Source organism: Scardinius erythrophthalmus, assembly GCF_964197995.2.
Source record: "Scardinius erythrophthalmus genome assembly, chromosome: 12".
NCBI lineage: Eukaryota > Metazoa > Chordata > Actinopteri > Cypriniformes > Leuciscidae > Scardinius > Scardinius erythrophthalmus.
Window position 1 is genome coordinate 32,780,931 of NC_138232.1, and position 22,574 is coordinate 32,803,504.

The following is a 22,574-nucleotide window of genomic DNA, read 5'->3' on the forward strand; positions in this document are numbered from 1 at the left end:
AGGGCTAACTGTGTACTGGTATGCCTGCCCCTCAAAAGCAAGCCGAAGAAACAGTCTGTGTCGAGGAAGAATGGAAACATGAAAGTACGCGTCCTTCAGGTCGATTGCTGCAAACCAATTCAATGGACGAACACATTCGAAAATGCTTTTGACTGTCAACATCTTGAATGGAAGCCTATGAAGGGTTCGGTTCAAGATGCGCAGGTCCAGGATTGGCCGTAACCCACCACTCTTATTGGGTACAAGTAGGGGCTCGGCTGGAGGGACAGCCTCGATCCCACCCTTTGCCAGTAGGGCGGCGACCTCCTCATGCATGACAGGGGCATTGCCACCCACCATGGTATAGCAGACTCCCAGAAAGCAGGGAGGAGACCGTGCAAACTGAATCGCATAGCCGAGCCTGATAGTTCGTGCCAGATTGAGAAGCTCTAGCCAGGCTCCCAAAACCTGATCCAGCGGGGTCATGTGAGGCATCTGAGCCAACTGTTGGGCAAAGTCCTCGACTGCGCCGCCAAAAGGGCCCAGCCTGGGATATGGGAGAGTTGAGGAAACATGTTCGCTCAGCCTCTTGCATATCAGCCAGGTTGGGCCACAGATGGCGTTCCTGGACCACACATGTGGACATCACCTGACCCAGGGAGCGTGCCGTCACCTTCGTCGCCCGTAGAGCGAGGTCGGTGGTACGCAGCTCTTGCATGAGCCCTGGATCAGCCCTGCCCTCGTGCATGTTTCTGAGCACCCGTGCTTGATATACTTGCAGGATGGCCATAGCATGCAAAGAGGAGGCAGCCTGCCCCACAGCTCTATAGGCTTTAGCCACGAGATTGCACAAAAACCTACAGGCTTTGGAGGGGTGCTTAGGGTCACCACGCCAGGTAGAGGCACTCTGGGGACACAGTTGCATCGGCACAGAATGCTCCACCGTTAGGACCCCAGTGTACCCTTTGGCCGCGGCCTCATCGAGGGCAGAGGAGGCGGAAGAGGCCGCTAAACGGTCGCGAGAAATCAAAGGAGACTTCCACGATCTTATGACCTCTTCATGCACTTCCGGGAAGAAAGGAATTGGGGGCGGCCCCAAAAACCAATCATCAAGTCTTGAGCGCTCGGGACATGGCGGAGGGTTCCACACAAGCCCGATGGTCGCGGCTGCCCGGGAAAGCATGGCTGTCAGTTCTGGATCAGACTCGGGCAATGCTGGCACCCCTGAAGGAGGCAGCACAGCTGAGTCTTCATCTCCAGATGACTCAAGCCCACCTTGTGATGCGGCAATAGACATGACATCATCTTCCGGGGCGCCAAATGAATCAACTAAAATCACCCTGGCCACCAGCCAAAGTATCCCCTCTCGTGGAGGGAATTGATTGGGGTGTGGCGGAGGGGACTCTACCTCTACAGAGGTCATCGAGTCTCGATCGCAACATTGCGATGATCATATTCCTGAAATGAGAACATGACACATCCACAAATGCTGCCTGAGCGTGATTCAAGCCCAAACACACCAGGCAGTGTTCGTGCCCATCAGCAGAATTAATCTGTCTACTGCATCCAGAAATACACTGGCGAGACATCTTTAAAAAGACGTGCCGCGTGCAGCTCTTTTAGAGAGGATAAAACTCAACAGCAGTGCTGAAACGCCCAGGGAAAAGACATACTCCACTGGCAGATCACTGGCAGGACAACACTGGCAGATCACTGCACAGACCAGCAGCAGAAATGAGATCTCACTGGAACACGCCGTAAGACCAACACCGCTGAAGAGTCGCTCATCTCGTATCTCAGAACTCGTAGACAGCTTTGCAGTGGAGAGAAGTGAAGAAACACTCGGCTCCGAAGCAGAAATATAATGCGAGGTTGCACGCGCAGCTCCTTATATACCCACGAGGTGGGGCGGAGTTGCACTATGCAAATTCCGCAGACCCATGGCATTGGCTCGTTTTGTAAGAACTCGAAGGTGATAGGCTTCTAAGCGAAACCTCCATTCCGTCAGTCACTGATGTAACTCGTAATGACTGACTGAAAGGGAACTTGCGTTACTTGTAATGTGTAACCCCAACACTGGTGATGAGGAGAAAGTTCCTAGAAAGACAAAACAAAGGACTATTTTTCAATGTTTTTACAAGGAAGGAGAGATTAATGTTGACAAATAAATAAATAAAAATGACAAACTTTTATGCACTATTTGTTTTTGTTTTTTTCTTAATGTTTGTCTTTATTTTTTAATGTTAAAAACTAGAAAAGCAAAATGAAATGATAACATCAATATTGTCACAATTATATTCAGTTTAGTTTGGTTTTCTGTCCTTGTGTTTATCTCCTGTCTGCGTGTTGCTATGGTTTCTGATTTAATTGTATTATCCTGTTCAGCTGAGTTCACCATGTTAACCTGTGTATTTAATTTCCTGTGTTTGAATCTTTATTTATCTGGTATTGTCAGTGTTACGTGGTCGTACTACTTTGCCAACCTGCCTTTATATGAGTTTGTTCTTTGAATCTTTATTATTAAAGACTAATTAGTATCTTGATCTTTATCGTCGTGCTTTGGACTTCCAAGAGTGTGACAAATATAGTAGGCCTACATGCTACTTTTTCCTATTTTTTAACAATTTAAAATCCCTTAAAATAAAGAACCCCAAAACCACTGAACACCCTAAAGTGAAACCCCTATTTTAATTAATTCACCTCTTGAACTTTAGGATAATAAATGATCAGGAAAATAAAATCAGCACCAGTCTAATAATAAAAGCAATTTAGTTTGAATGTCTATTTATCTGCATTTATGTACATCATAAAAATGGATAAGATAAAGAATATTTCAGACAATACACAAAAATTCATTGCCTGAAAAAAAGCAAACAGTATATAATAAAACATTTCGGTGTATTGTGAAATGTTAAGTAATTTGGAATAATTACAGGGAATAAAATACAATCTGCCTTTCTATTCACTTTGGCTTCCAAGAAAATAACTTAATGTCAAAGAGATGTTATGATTTAAGAAACAAAAATTAGAAATGACTCCCACATACATATATTTTAAGAAACAAAGTGGGCTATTTCAAGCATAAAGTGGGAAAAATCCCACAGTCCCATTTTGTTGCTTTTACATATTAATTAAAATGCCTTTAAGCAACATTCATTCACTGATGTTCTTCAAAGGGCAAGTGTGGAATATTTCAGACTGGGTGATGAGACATATCAAACATTTGTATGTAAATAAGTTCATTCATATCATGCCAAAACAGATTCTTCTCCAACATTCAGATATGAAAATTCATTATGGACATTAATTCACCAGATATTCACCAGAATATGAAGGGGACATTTACTGTCCCTTTGTTTTCTCCCTTTAATTATGTAAAAGCCTGAGTTAATAAAGATGTTTGAGTCTGTTGATGGAATCTTAGGCTGTCTTATTTGTCACTGTGTATGCAAGAAACGGCACACAAGCTGAACATATTTGCACTCCAGAAACACACAGAAGAGGATTACAGGGTAATTTTCATATTCTGAGTGTGTTGTTGAACATTGTCAGACACTATAGCTTACATTCTGAAGAATGTTAAAGAGGACCTATTTTTTTTCTTAACTCATATATATAATATATTTATAAAATATATTTTTTATAATACAGTATATAAACAATGTAAATGTATATTACATTCTAAGAAAGATTAATATTCATTGATTTTTAGATGCAACCCCAACTCCAAACGTTCTTGGCAGCAGATAAAGACAAAAAAAAAAATATTTACCACAACCTTTTATTATTTTTGTGAACATTTTATCACAAACGCTTGTTTGCAGCAAACATAAAAAAGTCTAAAATTTGGAAAACTGGTGGAGGGCCACCTCCTCCAGAATACACTGTGGCGAAGGAGTTGGCTCTGAGTAGCAATAAGGGACGGCCGTTTATGGATGGGATTACAGGTGCTGTACAATCTGACCCTTGTGCTGGCTCCTCTAAGCAAGTAACACTGGGTACGTGTACAATACATTACTACTTTTTTAAGTTTTAAATATGGCTGACCATATGTTCTGCAGTAGAGGGAAATACAGTGTACCTGTTGAAGCAACTGTCTCCCACACAGAGGTCAGTATGCAGCAGACAGAACACCATAAACATAACCTGCTTTACAACAGTAATGTTTTGTATTGGCCTACTTTTTTTATTAGGGTGAAGCAAATGATGAAGACATTCTGTCTGTGTGTTCTGAGACAGTTGCTGAGGTGAATGCACTGGGTTTTTTATTATGGCTCACATTTGAATGCGTGGCATAAAAAAGTGACTGGCCCTTACACATTTATTTTATTGTAGGACTTTTCACAACCTGCCCCAGAAACTGAGGCCTCTACCTCAAATGCCTTCAGAAGAAATGTGAACAAGGTAAGGATTTAAAACCCTTGACATAAATTACAGTCAGTCCTGTGTTTGAAGTAAGTCAAGGAACTTGAACTTTTTGTGACCCTTTACAAAAAGAGCCTATAGAACTAGACTGGACACTAAAGGAGTTGGACTGTGAGCTGAGGAGTCTCCAAATTTAAAAATAAATAAATTGGATATCAAACAGCAAAAAAAAAAAAAAAAAAAAAAAAAAAAAAGATCTCAGTATGTGAACTTATTTAACCAAGTAACACTTTAGTATGAAAACTACTGTATGAATATTTATAAATTTATCTTGCTGTCTTTCTCCCTCCCATCCCACAGAATCAATAAAACAGTTCGAGACTTATCTGCAGTTGCAATGTGCTTTTATTAAGTGTAATATTGTATGGTGATTGCATCTCTGACAGCTGCACCAGTTGGGTGGTCAAGTGTGATCGGGTCAATGTCATCAGGGAGAAGCTGGCTTTGTGGTGGTTCTTGCTCCTTTCTGATGGTGGCTATATTGTGCAGAATGGCACATGCAGCCACTATCTGTGATGCTCGCTCTGGTGATACTCTTAAGTGCCGAAGGCAGTTGAAACGTGCCTTTAGGATGCCAAAGGTCATCTCGATCTTCATTCTGGTTTTACTGAGGGCCACACTGAAGCGGTTCTGTGGCCCTGTCTGAGGGTCATGATAAGGGGGTTAGCAAAAACTTATGGCATGCATAACCCTTGTCTACTACCAACAGGCCATCAAAAAGCCCTAGAACAGAAAAGTGAAAATTGTGTAGGTTGTGCTGTCCCAATTCAAATTAACAGTGTTTTGTACAGTACCAAATTTAACTTTTGTAACGCACATCAGATGGTCAGATCACCAGCTCTATCTCTCTATATGTTAATGTACTGAAATTAGCCTGTCTTCTGCTCTGAGACCTAATTAAATCACTGGTGTCCTAATCCACAAACACCTCTATTGCCTCAAGATTCTGCCTTCCTGGACACCAGACCCCACGGCGCCAACAAATGGCGCAAATCATTAACTGCCTATCTGAAAACAGAGATTCCTTACTGCTGACCTCGGAATTATGGCTTGGCGAACATCCGCTGACCAATAAGAGCAATCTCGAGAGAACCCCAAGGATCCTCTCTCTGACATTCATTTACATTTAGACACTCAGTCAACACGTAAGAAAACAACCAGACTCTGTTCGACCGCTAATCTAATCAAAACTAGTAACACGCACACACATAGACTCTCATCCCGTGCTCGGGGACAAAAGTTCAACGCAGCAGGATGAACCTTCAGTGACTCTTCCAGCACACACACACAAGGAAACACACACAGATCCTACCACGTGTGAATCAAAATCATCTTGTGAAATGTTTAAAATGTATTCTCTTGATGTATGCATGATCCCTTGTCCCAAATATTATGCCTATATAGTTTATTGATTTGTAATCCATTTGATGTGACTATAATCGCGAAAAATCATGTATCCGCGGGTGACTATGTCATAAAGATACCATTCGTGGTATCATTGTGCTCCATAAATCCCAACGGTGTGGAATCTTTAACACAAAATCTCCGAAGACGCATTATTTTATTAAATCCAGTGTTATTAACGATAGGAACAAGTTTAGCTTCTCCATAACTATTAAGAAGGGGCGTGAGCCTCCGCAAAACGTCAGGAGGTAGTCACAATCGCCCTTCCAGGCGATTGGGTCATGCACCTAAAGAGGCTGGGCTTAACCCCTTCAAAATGCCGCGCTTCTCTGATCTCAGTGCACATCGCCAGAGAGAGAGAAACGACACGCCTTCTTCCATCCTTGGAAGCTTCGTTCGCGTTTATTTTCATTTTTCTTCCAAGTTTTATTTTCTTGAAACTACTTTTACTTCAGTTGATAGTCTCCTTCAACCAACCAACGAAATCAACTTAAAGCTAAAGTCATCTTGCTAAGTTTTCGCTCGTTTCCAGTCGCCATAGCAACCAGACGCTGTGACCTCTGTTTCGGTGACCACGTGACCAGACGCTTTGTCTACTCCGACTCGACGCACGGACACACAAAGGCCGAGCTTCACCCCGAGTAACGTAGATTTTAACTTTACAATCTTAAGTGCTGTTTAAAGTGTCTAACATTACTGTGTCTATTGGGGTTTCGTGTGAATGACTGAACTGTTCTACCTATCTCTAATTTCTCTTCACTCACACTTACACACTCTTTGACGCACACATCTGCACATACACACATACACGCCCACCTATTCACGTGGTCCTAGACAGCAACACACGGCCACGTGCTGCTAAAGGCGTGCTCCTACACACACACACACACACACACACACACACACACACACACACACCTCTCCTTACCACGCTCTCAGTGTACACCCACAAAACCCATTCTTAAAATTCTCTCTCTCTCTCTCTCTCTCTCTCTTATATTCTCCCTTTTCTTCCCCTACTCTAACCTTTTATCTTACGTTTATTTTGTTATATTCCTTATTTGCGATCGTATATTGTTTTGTTTATGCATATTTACTCCTGTGTGATTTAAAATTAGTATATGTAACCAGTAGCTCGTTTGAATAAACTTTGTTAAATCATTTGAATTAAGTTTGCCTGTTTGTTTCAATACTGAGTCCCTGAGTAGTGCAGATCTTTACCTCTTAACGCTCTACGATAAATTTTGCTATTGAAAGAAATCTCAAATGGTCTAAAACACTAAGATAAGTTATTTTCTTGTGGCCACAGAAAAGAAATTGTCTATCAGTGTTAAAGACGTGAGATTTCCGTTCAGATATTGTACCTTTTGTGTGCTGGACATACAGTTCGTACAATAAATGAACATTCTTCAACTTATACCTACAATTTCCCCAAATTGAACATATTCTACCCGTCTATATCAGGGAGTACTACAAGTAATTGTGTAACCGCTGATATAAGCCGAGGTTTTGACCAATTCCCTATTTGGTAATTCTTTAATTCATGTAAGCAACATATGCATATTCACATTAAGGCTAATTTGAGCTAATTAATTCCCTAACATAAGTCATTGTTGTTACACTTTCCTTCCTCAAAGCACTGACACAACACAGACTCACGGAAAATTTGTGAGTCATGCACTGAGCCAGGCCATTTGGCATCCAAACTTGTGATCATATGTTCATGATCACAAGTCATCTGCAGATGAAATGTTCAGTAGAGCATATGTTAATGTTACTATTAATTTAAAGATTCATCTCACAGAAAATAAAAATCATCTAACATGTATTCCTACCTGAACATTAAGGCTGTGAAAGAACTTCCTATTAGCATAATCTGCCTCATGTTTTCCTAGAGCAGTGGAGATTGCAACATGCGTGCAGTCTATTGCTCCAATTACTCTAGGAGACTCTGTTTTTAACATGTATTGTATAGTACATTTAAGTGCTCTAAGTGAAATCTGCTTTTTGAAAAAAAAAAAAAATGTTCATGTGATGTCAACCTATCAATATATCATACCAGCAATTTTATAAAAACCCTCTTTTATGGACATGGACGATAAATGTCCGGGGAACACAATGAAGCTATTAATGTACCCCTACAGAGCGAGGACCACCTTGCGAATGGTTCGACAAACCGTGTTTTTCCCTACAGTAGGTTCTCCGCATCACCAACCGTATACAAGTATGTACCACTTGCAAAAAAACGCAACGCAATTCATACCATTTGCGGTACAGTAAGTACATGGCTTCGATGTGTCACATTTTTTATTTGCGGCTCAAGAAGTTTGCAAAGATAAGATATTCCTTCCGCAGAAAATCTGTATCATTCATACAAGTACCAGGAAATGCAAGGGGATTTTGTCTGTCCCTAAAAACTCTTTCTCTACGAAGTGCTCGTCTAACAGTTTGGCTATGATGTTCCCAGGATTTGGAAGAAAAGGTGAAGCCACTGCAACAGACACTTGGAATTAGTTATGTCACCTATATGTTTCTTTGCTCACAGCTGATTGGTCAAACTTCAGTCTGAGATCTCGAATCCAGAACATAACCTGCCCTGGAGCAGGTTAGCCGTGCAGCGTAAGAGACCATGGTGACGAACACCAATGAAAGCCGAGCTACCTTTCATAGTACCTAAAACCAAGGGTTGGCGCAAACTAATCTTAAACCACCTAAACCGGCTTCATGGTACAGGCCCCAGGTAGATGAATTTACATGTTACTGACATACTGCATAATTTTCAGTGGGCTATTGCTTTTTAACAACAGTTGAGTAAACAAAATGTCTATTTTTGCTTTCACAAAAAAAAAATCAAAAAAAAAAAATCAACCATTGTGTGTCTCAAAACAATGACAACAAAACATTAGTTCCTGGATGAATCAAAGTTTTTTTTTTTTTTTTTTTTTGGTTCAGTGAATGATTCAGTGTTTTGTTCATGAAGACTCTTTCTATATTACTGGTGTAATATAGAAAGAGTCAATGAAAAATCCCCACCATTAATGCACAGACTGACAGTTTACTACTATATGTGGAACATGCAAATGCAGACAAGTGGAATAATACAAACAGTGAAAAGTCCCAGTGGACTAAACTCTTGGAATGCTACTCAGCCAATCAAATTAAATGACCAGAACTTAATTTTGTCACAAATGTTATCAATAGAGCTGAACTTGTATTCAACCCGAGACATTTCTAAGCTTCACGAGTAAGTTATATGTTTGTAAACTCTGGGGTAAAGATGCGCAGAGAAACAGATGAGACAATTTCTAATACCATGTTTATTTTCTTAATGTTTGCTTTTTCAGTTCTATTATTAGTCTTTCTGGTCTTTGGGATTTTCTACATACTTGCATACAGCATACACAAAGCCAGCTACAAGGGGATAATAGCATCATACTGTAATAGCATTTGACATATGTGTGTCAGTATGGCTACATTAGCATTTGCATATCAGTTTTATAAGTTTTAGCAACTGACTTTAGAATCTCTATAAAGTAAGTGGGAGGACTGGAGTTCAAACATTGCACAAACCACCTCAACCAGGGTTTCTGCAGGTTTCAGTAAGTCAAATTTAAGACCTTTTTAAGACATTTTAAGACCATAAAGACTGAAATTTAAGACCTACACAACACATTATCCAAGTTAGATAGTTACCTCGGGATCATTAGAGTATCTATCTATCTTTCTATCTATCTAGGATTATCTGATGTGTGTGTGTGTGTGTGTGTGTGAGAGACAGGGAGAGGTTATCTACTAACATGTACAGGTTCAAATAAAGTTTTGACAAAAAAGGATTTATACAAAGATAAACCTCATATTTCAGCCTTTTTTTTTTATAAAAAGAATGAGTCAAAAAAGAAAAATTACTGACATTTATACATTAGCTTATATTTATTAGTAGTGTTTGGGTGCACCCCCATCCTTCATGTTGACTGAGCTTTCAATGTTGTTATGGAAAGGGGTGATTGGTTGGTTCCTGTCACATGACCTGCGGTGCGTTTGCGGCATTCTGAAAAGTTTAGATTTTTTTCATCTCGTCTCGTCGGCTTTCACAGGGTTGTTTTGGAGATATGGAAGAGGCGCGTGGGGAAATGGCGGCGGAAGGAAGGAAAACGTGGGAAGAAATATCAGAATATGATAATGAACAAGAAATGGATTTTCAAGAAGTAAGATTTAAAAGGAAGAAAAAGAATAGCATGGGTGATGGATCTGATTGTGAACAAACAAGCAATAAAACAAAGCAAACAAGAGGTGTATATGATAAAGAGGAAGAAAGACAAATCAAGGTACTAATTACTTTTGCTAAGCAGTCAGAACAACAAATTCATCCTGTTAAGCTATCGAAGGCAATTGAGAAAGAGATCGGAGTAGTAAAAGCTGTAGAGTATCTAAACAATGGAAGAATAATGATTAAATGTAAGGATGAAAAACAAAAACAAAAAATTTTAAAAATGAAATCACTGGCAGGAGGAAAATTATCATGTACAGAAATAGGTAATGGAATTAGAGGGGTCATCTCAGGAGTGCCTCTAAATGTAAGTGATGGTGATATCAAAGAAAATCTAAGTGGAGGAACAGTTGTCTCTACTAGAAGATTGCAGATGTGGAAAGACAACCAAAGATGTGAGAGTATGAGTGTAATGATTCAGTTTGAAGGGAATAATCTACCTACAAGAGTGAAGCTGGGATTTGTTAGCTTCTTGGTACGAGAGTTCATACCTCCACCATTGAGATGCTTCAAGTGCCAACGGATGGGACATACTGCAAATTTTTGTAAAGGGAAAATGAGGTGTGCAAAATGTGGAGGGGAACACGAATATGGCAAGTGTGAGGATGGTGTAGGGATTAAATGCTGTAATTGTGGCGGTGGACATAGCGCAGCATACGCAGGATGTCCTGCACAACAAGAAGCCCGCGAAGCTCAAAAAATTAAAACTGTGCAAAATTTGACATATGCAGAAGCTGTGCGGAAGATAAAAGACAAAGGTAAAACTGAACCGGAGGTAAATGTGCGAGGAAAAAGGATAGAATCCTGTTCCCAGAGAGAAGTAAATAAAGAGAGGAGTAAATCAGAACTGCATATCTCAGTAAACAAAATTGACTTTGTGGCATTTATTTGTGCAGTGGTGAATGGCACCTCACAAGTGGAAAAGAAATCTGACAAGTTAAGGATTATAGTAGAATGTGCTAATAAATTTCTCAAGTTAACAGGAGTCTCAGCAGAGGAGGTGCATGGTATTCTGAAAGCGGAGAAAGGAAATGCTGCCATGGGTATGACTCAGAGTAGTTGTACTTAGCTGTACGATGTCTTTCATACTACTACATTGGAATGCTAGGAGTTTAATAGCAAATGGTCAAGAATTTAAAAAACATATTTCAGAAATGAAAAAGACACCAGACATCATGTGCATTCAAGAGACGTGGCTAAATAATTTGTTGGACTTTAAGATCAATGGGTATGTAGTAGAAAGGAAAGACAGAGTAAATAGAGGGGGCGGGTGTGCAACATTTATTAAAGAAGGTATAGGGTATAAGAGAATAAATATAAATAATACATTAGAATGTGTATGTATAGAAGTAATGGGAAGGTATGAAGAAATTAGAATTTCAAATTTTTATAATCCATGCAAAGAAATAAATAATAGTATTCTAGAGGATGTGTTAAGTGACTCACAGGGTAAAGTTATTATATGTGGGGATTTTAATGCACATAATGGTCTATGGGGTAGTAAGAATACAGACAATAATGGGTTAATTGTAGAAGAATTTATGGAAGAACGCTCATTAGTATGTTTGAATGATGGAACACCAACAAGAATGGATATAGGTAAAGGCAGCTTCTCGTGTCTGGATCTCACAATAACATCAGCTGCATTAGCAGGTAAGTGCAATTGGTGCGTTCAAGAGGAAAATTGGGGTAGTGATCACTGGCCTGTAGTATGTGAGATTCAGAGTGAGATACAAAAACAAAGCTACAGTCAGTGTGCAAGGTGGGGATTTAAACAGGCAAGATGGGAAGAGTTTTCTATGTTGTGTGAAGAAAATTTCAAAAACATAAAGTTAGAAGGGAATATTGATGAGAGATATAAAAGAGTAGTACATGAAATCATTCTAGAAATCACTCTATACCATTAATAAAAGGTAATGGAAAAAGAAAGAAAAATGTTCCATGGTGGTCTGAAGAATGCACAATAGCGATTAAAGAAAGGAATAAGGCATTCCGGGTTTTAAAAAGGATAATAACTCAAGATACAGTAATAGATTATCAGATAAAAAGGGCAGCTGCAAGAAGAGTAATTAAAAGTGCAAAGAGGAAAGCATGGCAGGAGTTTTGCAACACAATTGGGAGAGAGACTGGAATGCATGTAGTGTGGAGAATGATAAGGAAAATGAATGGTAGTAATATACACAAACAAGTCCCTGTAATTGAGGAAGATGGAAAGGAGGCCAGAACAGATAAAGAAAAAGCAGAAATATTGGCCAAAACATTTGCTAAAGTCCACAGTATAAACAATTTGAGTGATGAGTTTTTAAAGAGAAGGCAAGAGTTAAATAAAAAGTATGAGAATGTGTGTATGAAAAAACAAGATGACTATAGTAATATGAATGATGATTTTAATATTTTTGAACTTAAAATTGCGATTAGTACATCAAAGGATACAACACCAGGGAGAGATAGTATAAGTTATAGTATGTTAAAGAATTTACCGGATGTAGCTCTTAAAGTAATAATGGATGTATATAATCAGATATGGAGTGAAGGAACATTACCAAAAGAGTGGAAAAATGCAATCGTGATTCCAGTAGCAAAACCAGGTAAAGATGCAACAAAATCAAGTAGCTATAGACCAATTGCTCTTACATCTACATTATGTAAAGTGATGGAAAAAATGATAGTTAGAAGATTAAATTATTTTCTTGAGAAAAATGAGATTTTAACATCAGCTCAAAGTGGATTCAGGAGGAAAAGATCTACAATGGATGCCTTGATATTATTCGAAAATGAGGTTAAAAAAGCTTTATTAATGAAAGAATATCTTGTTACTGTTTTCTTTGATATTGAAAAGGCATACGACACTTTATGGAGGGAGGGACTATTAATTAAGTTATATACAATCGGAGTGGGGGGGAGAATGTATAATTGGATATTGGATTTTTTGTTTAAACGGACATTTCAGGTAAGAATAGGGGAAGAAATGTCAACATTGCAAGATATTCTGAATGGGACTCCACAAGGGAGTGTAATCAGTCCCATATTGTTTAATATAATGATTAACGATATTTTTGAAAGAGTGAAACCAAGTATAGGGAAAGCATTATATGCAGATGATGGTGCAGTTTGGAAAAGAGGTAGGAACTTAAGGTATGTAGTAAAAGGAATACAAGATTAGATTTAAGAAGGAAAAAGCTTACAATGATGTACTGGGTTAATTTACAGGGTTGTACAAAGAGTCATCGTACACGAGAAATTTTAAATGATTGTTGGGAATATAAAAAGGATAACGGAAATAGTTTTGGGTGGAAGCATAAACAATGGGTTAAGGAATGCGGTATGGAAAATATAGATATTTGTCCTAATATGCCATTAAAAGGGGTAGCGGTTTGGAATATTCCCGAACCTAATGTTGAGATGAGACTGCTGGAGGATCGAGAGAAGGCAGAAGGAAAATATTCTAATAGATATGAAATTAATGTTTTTATTAGAGAACGTTTTTTCTCTTATATACAGATCTATACAGATGGTTCTAAAGATCCAGGAGAACAAAAAGTAGGAGTAGGAGTGTATATTCCAAAATTTGAGACAAAAATAAGTTTAAGATTGAGTGACAAATTATCCGTATATTCAGCAGAACTAACTGCTATAATAATAGGATTGCAGTGGCTAGAGCAAACTAAGCCAAACCTGGTGCCGACTGTAATTTGTTCAGATTCTGCATCAGCACTTAAAAGTATAATTTCAACAAAAACCGATAGAGATGATCTGCTACTAGAAATATATACATTATTATATAGGCTGAATACTGAGGGTATAATTGTATACTTTTGTTGGGTGCCGGCACATATTGGGATTGTAGGAAACGAAATAGCGGATAAATTAGCAAAAGAAGCGTTAAAAAAAGACTTGATAGAAGTAAAGATACTTTTAGGAAGAAATGAAGTTAGATCAATAATTAATAGAGAAATAATAGGAAAGTGGCAACAAAGATGGGAAAGTAGCAGTACAGGTAGGTGGTACTATAGTATTGTAAAATTTGTAGCGGGAAAAGAATTGTATTATGGAAGGCATAGAAAGGAAGAGGTAATGATTTCTAGACTAAGGATGGGTCATACAGGGTTAAATTCAACCCTGGCATTAATGGGAAAGCATGGGAATGGTATGTGTGATGAATGTGGTGTTGTTGAAACAGTAGAACATGTGTTTTTAAAATGTAGTAAATATGAAGAACAGCGTAGAGACCTTTTTATTAATATAAAGAACAGACCAGTGGGCATTATGGATATATTGGGAAAGGCTTTGAGTAATAGTCAGAGGATTAAGGAAGTAATAACTTTTTTAGAGGTTACAGGACTAGATCACCGGATTTAGACTATAAGAGGAGAAAGTATAGATTTGATCATCCTGGAGGTGAAGAGCTTAATGTGTAAGCTGGAGGAGCTGAACACGCAGCGCCAGCTGAAAGTGGGCTCTGATCCTAAAGGAAGTTTTTTTTTTTTTTTTTTTTTTTTTTTTTTTTTCTCGCAAATCAGATCCATCAATCATATGTACTAAGTAAACAGTAGGTGGCGGTAATACTCCTAAGGAGTCAACGGCCATGGAACAAAAAGAAGAAGAAGAAGAAGATCTCGTCTTGTCTGGTAAAAAAAAATTAGCGCGTTGCTTCATCAGCGCGCTTGCCGCGCGGCTACATTTGAACAAACTTGAGCGCGCAAAAGACGCTATATGTGAACGGCCTCTGGCGAGCTATCTTATATAAAGCCACGAGCTATTGGAGCACGCGAGCGACGTGTAGTCCCTGCTAGAGCTCCGATTTGTAGGCTACAACTCGATACTTTTTTGCTACTTTGTAATAACTTTCTGCGGCCAGCGTTTCTGGAAATGAACGAGGGTAAACACATTTTAAGACCTGACTAAATTAAATTTAAGACCTAGGATGAAAATCTGGCCGTTTTTAAGACTTTTTAAGGCCTTAAATTTAAAGTTCGGAATTTTAGACTTTTTAAGACCCCGCGGAAACCCAACTGACCACCAATATGACCCCTCAAAAAAGGTGCTTAATATTAAATAAAAGTTTAGTTTATCTTCAAATTCCATTATGATGTACCTGTTCTAACAATTCTTCTTCAGAAGGGACAAGATTCAGTCAGCTGGAAAGAGGCTCTAAAATATCTTCTTGATTAGGACATGCTCATTACATTATAGCATCTAGGGAATTTTTTTCACACTCAAATTTTTTTTTTGATGCTAATCTGAATTAGATCATTGCTAAACCCAAATGCATATTGACAGAGCAATGCAAAATATAAAATATCTCTATAGCTACAAATGCACAAACATTAATTTACTATCCAATTATTTTTGTTTTTGCCTCAGGGAGCAATGTATAGTTGAAATCTGAAACCTACACCCATCCATAACTCTGAATTTACAAAACTGAGATGAAGATGAAAGGTTTTCTAATCTCTGCAAGCTATGCATCTCTTTGGTAGACTCCCCTCATCCAGGCCTAGTTGTTCACCGACAGTTCCTCATATTAAATGAATTTGCAGAAACATCTATGAGACATGCAAAGCTCTAGGGGTGCCCAGATCAGACATCTGCTGCTGTAAGTTATCCACTTTAAGTTTTGACATGTTGCATTCAGAGATGTTTGAACCAGTCATAATTCTACTCTAATCCCTCTTATTAACAAGTCTTCGTTTCACCACAGAGCTGTTGATACCACTGGAATTTTGTTCCCATTTGGGAATCAGGGGCGGACTTTACCATTAGGCAAAGGTCGGCAATTGCCTTGGGCCCCAAGCTACCTAGGGGCCCCCAAAATGCCCCATTAATTTATGCTTACGTTTTTTTTTTTTAATTTTTTTTTTTTTAATTTTCGCAAATTATATATTTCTAAATCTCCATTTGCGAAAAATGGCATCAAATCATTAGTCGCAGAAAGGAGGGGGCCCCCCACCTCACTACATTGGACTATTCCATTATCTCACGCATCTGCTAAAGTGACAAGGCTGTATTGCGACAAAAAACTGACAGAGAAAAAGAAGTGATTGACAGAGTGTACAGAGTAGAGTAAAAATGAAGCGAAGCTACACAAGCGGTGCTGAAAAAAGGAGGAAAAATTGCAGAATAAGGTAACAAACTTTTTTGTGATGCCCGCTGACAATGACAACAACGATACAGGAAATACACAAACAGAGCAAGATGAGTCTAAACGTGAAAATGAAAAGTTTCGAAGTTACCCAAGCGTCTCAAATAAAAGAAAAAAAGACTCAGATACTGTAAGTAGGCTATTTGGGAAAGCTGCCAAAGATGACAAACTTTTTTATGGCTAGGAACAACAAACGTCCAACGCACAGAAAGATCGTGAAGCAAAGAGGACATGGAGACCGACAGACAAAACAGAGCAGTTTAAATTACTTATGATATGAAAAATCTCAGGTCTCAGATTCTGTCAATTCTATTACGAAATAATAAATACCGTTTGGAGCTTGTAATGTGACGTGACCGATCCCTAGAGGCACGTGAACTGATCATCTTCGGTAATAACTTACCAAAATGTATTCCTTATTCATAATATCGACCAATCAGTGTTTTTCAACCGCGGAAAGAGGTAAAACAGCTGGAGAACAATCGTCACATAACATTTAGCCTAACGTTCCTCAGGAAATCCACTTAGTTACCATAATATAGGCTATAGCATGTTAGTTGACTAGAAAAATAAGATATAAAGAGTATTTAGCTAAATAGGGCCTATGTGTAGGCCTACTATATTAATTATTTAGTATATTGTTTACTTATAATTTAATTATAATAAAAAAGCATTGTTTAATTTTAGTTATTTTTAACCTTAAATAATACCAGCTGATATGGCTCTCTGTATGTTCACAGCATTATGTGAGTTTTTTTTTCTTGAGAAAAATTAACGCCTATCTTGTGTACCTAATATGTATCCAAATGAGTCAATATTGAATCAAATCACAAGAATTGAATCGAAATGGTGAAATTTGTCAAGCAAAAAAAAAAAAAAAAAAAAAAACAGAGCTTACCAGAAATTGTACCATGTAAACATTGTAACGTTTCTGTTTAGGAGTGAATACGTGTATGCAAGGTTTAAAGGGGAAGTTTTATTTCTCCTCTCCAACCTTTACCTGCCTATTCACCATTCAGTCTGTAAAAAAAAAGATTTCGCTCTCTTTTAAAGGTGCAGTGTGTGATTTTTAGACGTCACAATAAGTCGATCTTCATAGAAGGGGGTTCCCGCGGTTATGTAGATATAAATGACTCATTCTAAGGTAATAAGAACATAACGGTTCATTAAGTAAGGTCTTTATACACCACTGAAAACATAGTTATGGATCTTATATTGCATTTCTGTCAATAGATCCTCAGAAATATGACACATTGCACCTTTAAAGATCGGATGGGGGGCCCATACATACCTTCGCCTTGGGCCCCCAATTTGCTAAATCCGCCACTGTTGGGAATGCAGTGTAAGCTTTACAAATTTGCCCACAGTAGAGGTCCTTTTGAAACACTACAGGTTTCACCACTATATGTATATACCACTATATGCACCTCGTATACTGACAGCATCTGCACTTTCAAAACTGTAGGTGCATTAAAATCACATTTGACAAGAGCACACAAACAGACTGCTGCAGTTAAAGAGCACTTTAAGTTTTCGTGCGCGTTATGTGATTTTTGTCAACCATATCAGAAATCATTTGAAGACACATGGAACAGTCAAATGTCATTTTAAAGATTGTGAGCAGACAACTAATGTCCTTTCAATTTTAGTCACATACCTCGTAGACATAAGTCTCAAGGTTTTAAAGATTTTAGCTCTTCTGTTACATTTAAAACAGACGATTTGGAAAGCAATGAAGAGCAATGGTCGGAAGATACTGGAGATCCTATACCAAATCAACAGTCAAATGTTACATATATCACTGTTCCTTTAACTCCTTAAAGGTATATTTTTGAGAAGTATATAAAATGTAGACAAAGTATACTTTCTTATTTTTAGTTTAAAAGAAGAATACTAATAGAACACTTGAATAAACCTCTTTTTCGTAAGGGTTGCAATCCCTTGGGCACTTCAAAAAAGATTCACTATAACCAGATGTTTATTGGGTGCCTGTCAAATTCCGTTCTACACTTCCCTTGAACTGGCTCTACATACTAACATTTGGCTATGACAAATCTTTCGCTCCTTTGTTAAAAGACATGAAAGACCTGGATCATCAAGGTGTGTTTGTTAAAGCCCTGAATGCACATCTTAGAGAAACGGTGTGCTGACAGTCTTGGGGCTCACAGTCTTGCTGGCTTTCAAGAAAGCTTTTTTTAAGCTAAGAACCAGTGTAGATTTTGCCAAGACAACAAAGATGACATACAGACACAAGATGCTAGTTGTTTTCAGCTTCGAACAGCACAACTCCATTACAGATGAACTGAGAGACCACAATTAGCTTCAGAGCAGACTTAAAAAAGGTGTCCTCAGTAAGCACCTTTCTTTCTTTCACCCAATAACTCCCACCAGATGTCCTACATGACACATTGGAGGGAAATTATATTTGAGTTATCAATTTGCTTGAAAGAACTCATCTTAAAGGGAAATTTTTACTCTTCTTACTCTGAACAACTGTATTAAATCCTTATAGTTGTATTTGTCTCAGTGATCAGTCTGATTTCATCTGATAGCACAAATTCAACAAGTGTTATACTAAAGCAAAGAAAATGGAAAATTACTGCTTCACAACACTGTTCTGAGACATTGAAAACCTTGAGATTGAGACATTCCCTCTGATCTTCAACCTGTGAAAGCACTACAGCACACAATCATGAGATTAAAATGTGTAGCAATAGTAAAGAATAAATAAAATTAATATAATATGAAAGAATATGAATACAGCAGATAAAGAAGAAATGTTGTTTCAATATGTTTCAAACTCAATTATCTTTCTTCTGAGGCACTCAAAGATATTTTAAAAGATTTATGAGGTGTTTTTGTCAATACAATTCTTTAATTTTTTTTTTTTTTACATCTTTAATCTCTTAAACAATATAAAAGTGTTAGATCAACATGGTTTCATGTATTCTGCTGCCAACGAGTGATCAGGTATTCGCATCAGTGCCGATATGCAGTCTAACAGTACAATTGCAAGTGTGACATTGTTTGGGTATGGGACATATAGGCATCATTTATTTGTTTTTAGTGCTATGGCTGAATTGGAACAAGCTTCAAAACATGACCACCGTTACTTTCCAAATGAAGTTGTGTGTAGGAAGAGTGTGTAGGAAGATGTTTAACACTGGTCCAGCAGAATTCAATCAATAAAAAATGTCTTTTGACCCTGTTTTTATACAGCTTTTTACTCCAGGACACAGAGCCAGAAGACAATTGCACAAAGGGAATGAAATTCTTAAAGGGTTAGTTCACCCAAAAATGAAAATTCTGTCAGTAATTACTCACCCCATGTTGTTCCAACCTCATAAAACTTTCGTTCATCTTCGGAACACAAATTATAATATTTTTTATGAAATCTGAGAGCTGTTTTACTCCTTCATAGGCTTCTATTTAATTTCATTCTGCCGGCCCAGAAAAGTTAGTAAAGACATTGTTAAAATAGTCCAAGTGACTACAGTGGCTCAACCTTAAGTTTATCAAGCGACGAGAATACTTTTTGTGCGCAAAAAAAAAAAAAAAAAACTTAATTCAACTATTCATATGTGACCCTGGATCACAAAACCAGTCTTATGTTGCACAGGTATATTTGTGGCAATAGCCAACAAAACATTGTATGGGTCAAAATGATAGATTTTACTTTTATGCCAAAAATCATTAGGATATTAAGTAAAGATCATGTTCAATGAAGATATTTTGTAAATTTTCCACCTTAAATATATAAAACATTTATTTTTGTGAATGGATGCAGCACTATCGCCAATAGAAATGGACAACTTCAAAGGCGATTTTCTCAATATTTAGATTTTTTTGCACCCTTAGATTCCAGATCTTCAAATAGTTGTATCTCGGCCAAATATTGTCCTATCCTAACAAACCATACATCAATGGAAAGATTATGTATTCAGCTTTCAGATGATGTATAAATCTCAATTTTTAAAAAATTACACATAAGACTGGTTTTGTGGTCCAGGGTCACATTATTATTCTGTGTGGGCCTCTGATGTGAGTTCACGAGAACGCTACGACGCATGCGTGAGAACTGAGAAGATGACGCTCACGATCATTTGATGGGAAAGTGTGAAAGGTAAGCCATTCATTTTGCGGCATTGGTAAGGCACTTTTACGTTTTCTTGTTGGTTTCTCACGATTCGGACATCCAGGAAATGCACACTTTAGAACCATTTTAAACACTACATCGAGACCCATCTGCGTCATCTTCTCAGTTCTCGCGCAAGCGTCGTGGCGCTCTCGTGAACTCACTTGTGAACTCACTTGATATGGTTTCAATGGTGCCAACAGTGCAAATCTTGGGCTGTGGACAATGTCAAACATGTATTGTTCTCTGATGAGTCCACCTTCACTGTCTTTTCCACATCCGTGGGAGTTACAGTATGGAGAAGCCCCAAAGAGACTGAACATCCAGACTGTTGCGTGTCCAGAGTAAAGCATAGGAGTGGATCAGTGATGGTTTGGGCGGCAATATCATTGTATTCTCTACTGTGCTTGATGGGTGCGTCACTGCAAAGGACCAGATCACAGTGATATAAAAGACCAAACTTGCACCTTATTGGAGATGTAGGCTGTACTATATAGGCTACAGGCAAGCAGATGGACTCAGAATATGAACTTAACGCGCAAATTTTCATGCTCAGCGTTTCCCAGTGATATACTGGCATAAAATCAACACTTGATCAATTAATACTAACACTTTCTCTTCTATTCTACACACACACACACATATATATATATATATATATATATATATATATATATATATATATATATATATATATATATACACACACATGTACATATACTGCATTAGATTAAACTGGGAAGGGTCATAGCACTTGCATACTGTAGTCCTATTGTTAGTTTAACTGTAAGTCGCTTTGGATAAAAGCGTCTGCTAAAATGACTAGCCTAAATGTAAAATTGGCTTGACATTGGACATTCGCACATTTAGGGACCGTCTCTAAAGTTGCATACAACTTTGGCAAACTATATTTCTAACTTCAATAGCAAACTTCAATTTATTTGAATAAATATCAAAAATCTAAAGGATGCACATTATGCCTGACACTCACATGAACAATTTACAGTTGGTTTTATGACTGTAAGTCGTTCTATTCAAATGCTATTGAAGTTAGAAACGTGTATACCAATGTATATACCAAATAAATATTAAATATTTATAAACGAAGACAAAAATAGCATTGCATGTAATATTCACAAAGTTTTATCCTTTATTGTGTACATATATTTATTTATTGTGAGTTACAACAGATTTCTAGAAACTTTGCTTCGGACTGTTAAATAAGAGCAAATGTTAAAATGAAGTGTTATTTAATGTGTTTTACTCAAGATTAATATAGGGGGGAGATCTGTTAGTGTTTAATGTTCTATTATTTTGAAATTTAAAAGGTTTTCTGGTATGTGTGAGTTTTTGGGATCACCATTGTGCTGAAGTGTAGAGCCTGAGGTTAGGTTGACGATTGGCCAAATACCATTAAGGTTAAAATTACTATATTTTAAAAGTAATGTCTGTGAACAGTGATAGTATCTTGGCTAAATACTTTAATACATGAAGGTGTGGTTGTGCTTTTGTTAACTAGCTTAAAAAATATAAGAAATAAATTGTATTATATATTACTCTATATACTGTATGTGTGTTTATGCTGCATGACTGAGTAAATTACACATACAGTACCATATCTGATTACATATACATCTATATACTATAAAGTGTATTACTTAATATAAAATTACATATATTATGATATATTAGTAAATATATTGTCACATATTTTTCAATTCAGTCAATTCCTATATTATTTAAAGGTGGGATCAATAGTTTTTGAAAAACATTTTTGGCCAATGTTGATATTTGAAATCACCAAAACAAACACGTCCCTAACCCAAAAGGTTCTCGCCCCTAATTTGATAGCTCCAGCCCACACTTACGTATGCAACCGTAACCCAGGCAACGACTCTGGTGAAATCTGCTGTACCTGCTGGCCAAGGGTATGATGTCATCAATAAGTGAAAGCAATGTGATACTATGGTAATCCATGTCGAATGTGTTCTGGTAGTAATGTGTGTTTTAACGCGTCAATGGTTCAGCTCCGTTTCACGTGGAAGACGACGCTCAACACCCATCCCCAAAACACAAAGTTATCATGATAAACTCGATAGCATGAGCACGACAGTTATAGTAACGAATATATTACAACTATAACAAGATTAGGGGGTTATATCAATCACTAAATGAGGAACCAAACATATATTAGGAGTATATTATCTTACTTTTCAGACACA

At 37.7% G+C, this 22,574-nt stretch overlaps 1 protein-coding gene and 1 pseudogene across 2 annotated transcripts in view; both read right to left on the bottom strand.

Moving 5' to 3' along the window:
* The window catches only part of tmtops2a (teleost multiple tissue opsin 2a), a 59,232-nt gene that overhangs the window by 17,124 nt on the left and 19,534 nt on the right, over positions 1-22,574 (bottom strand). The window lies entirely within an intron of this gene.
* Positions 4,753-8,439, bottom strand: LOC308699091 (putative nuclease HARBI1; annotated as a pseudogene). Its single transcript has 5 exons — positions 8,400-8,439; positions 7,868-8,299; positions 7,644-7,759; positions 7,429-7,546; positions 4,753-5,127 (listed from the first exon to the last, which is right to left on the bottom strand). The product of its transcript is annotated as a putative nuclease HARBI1 (transcript).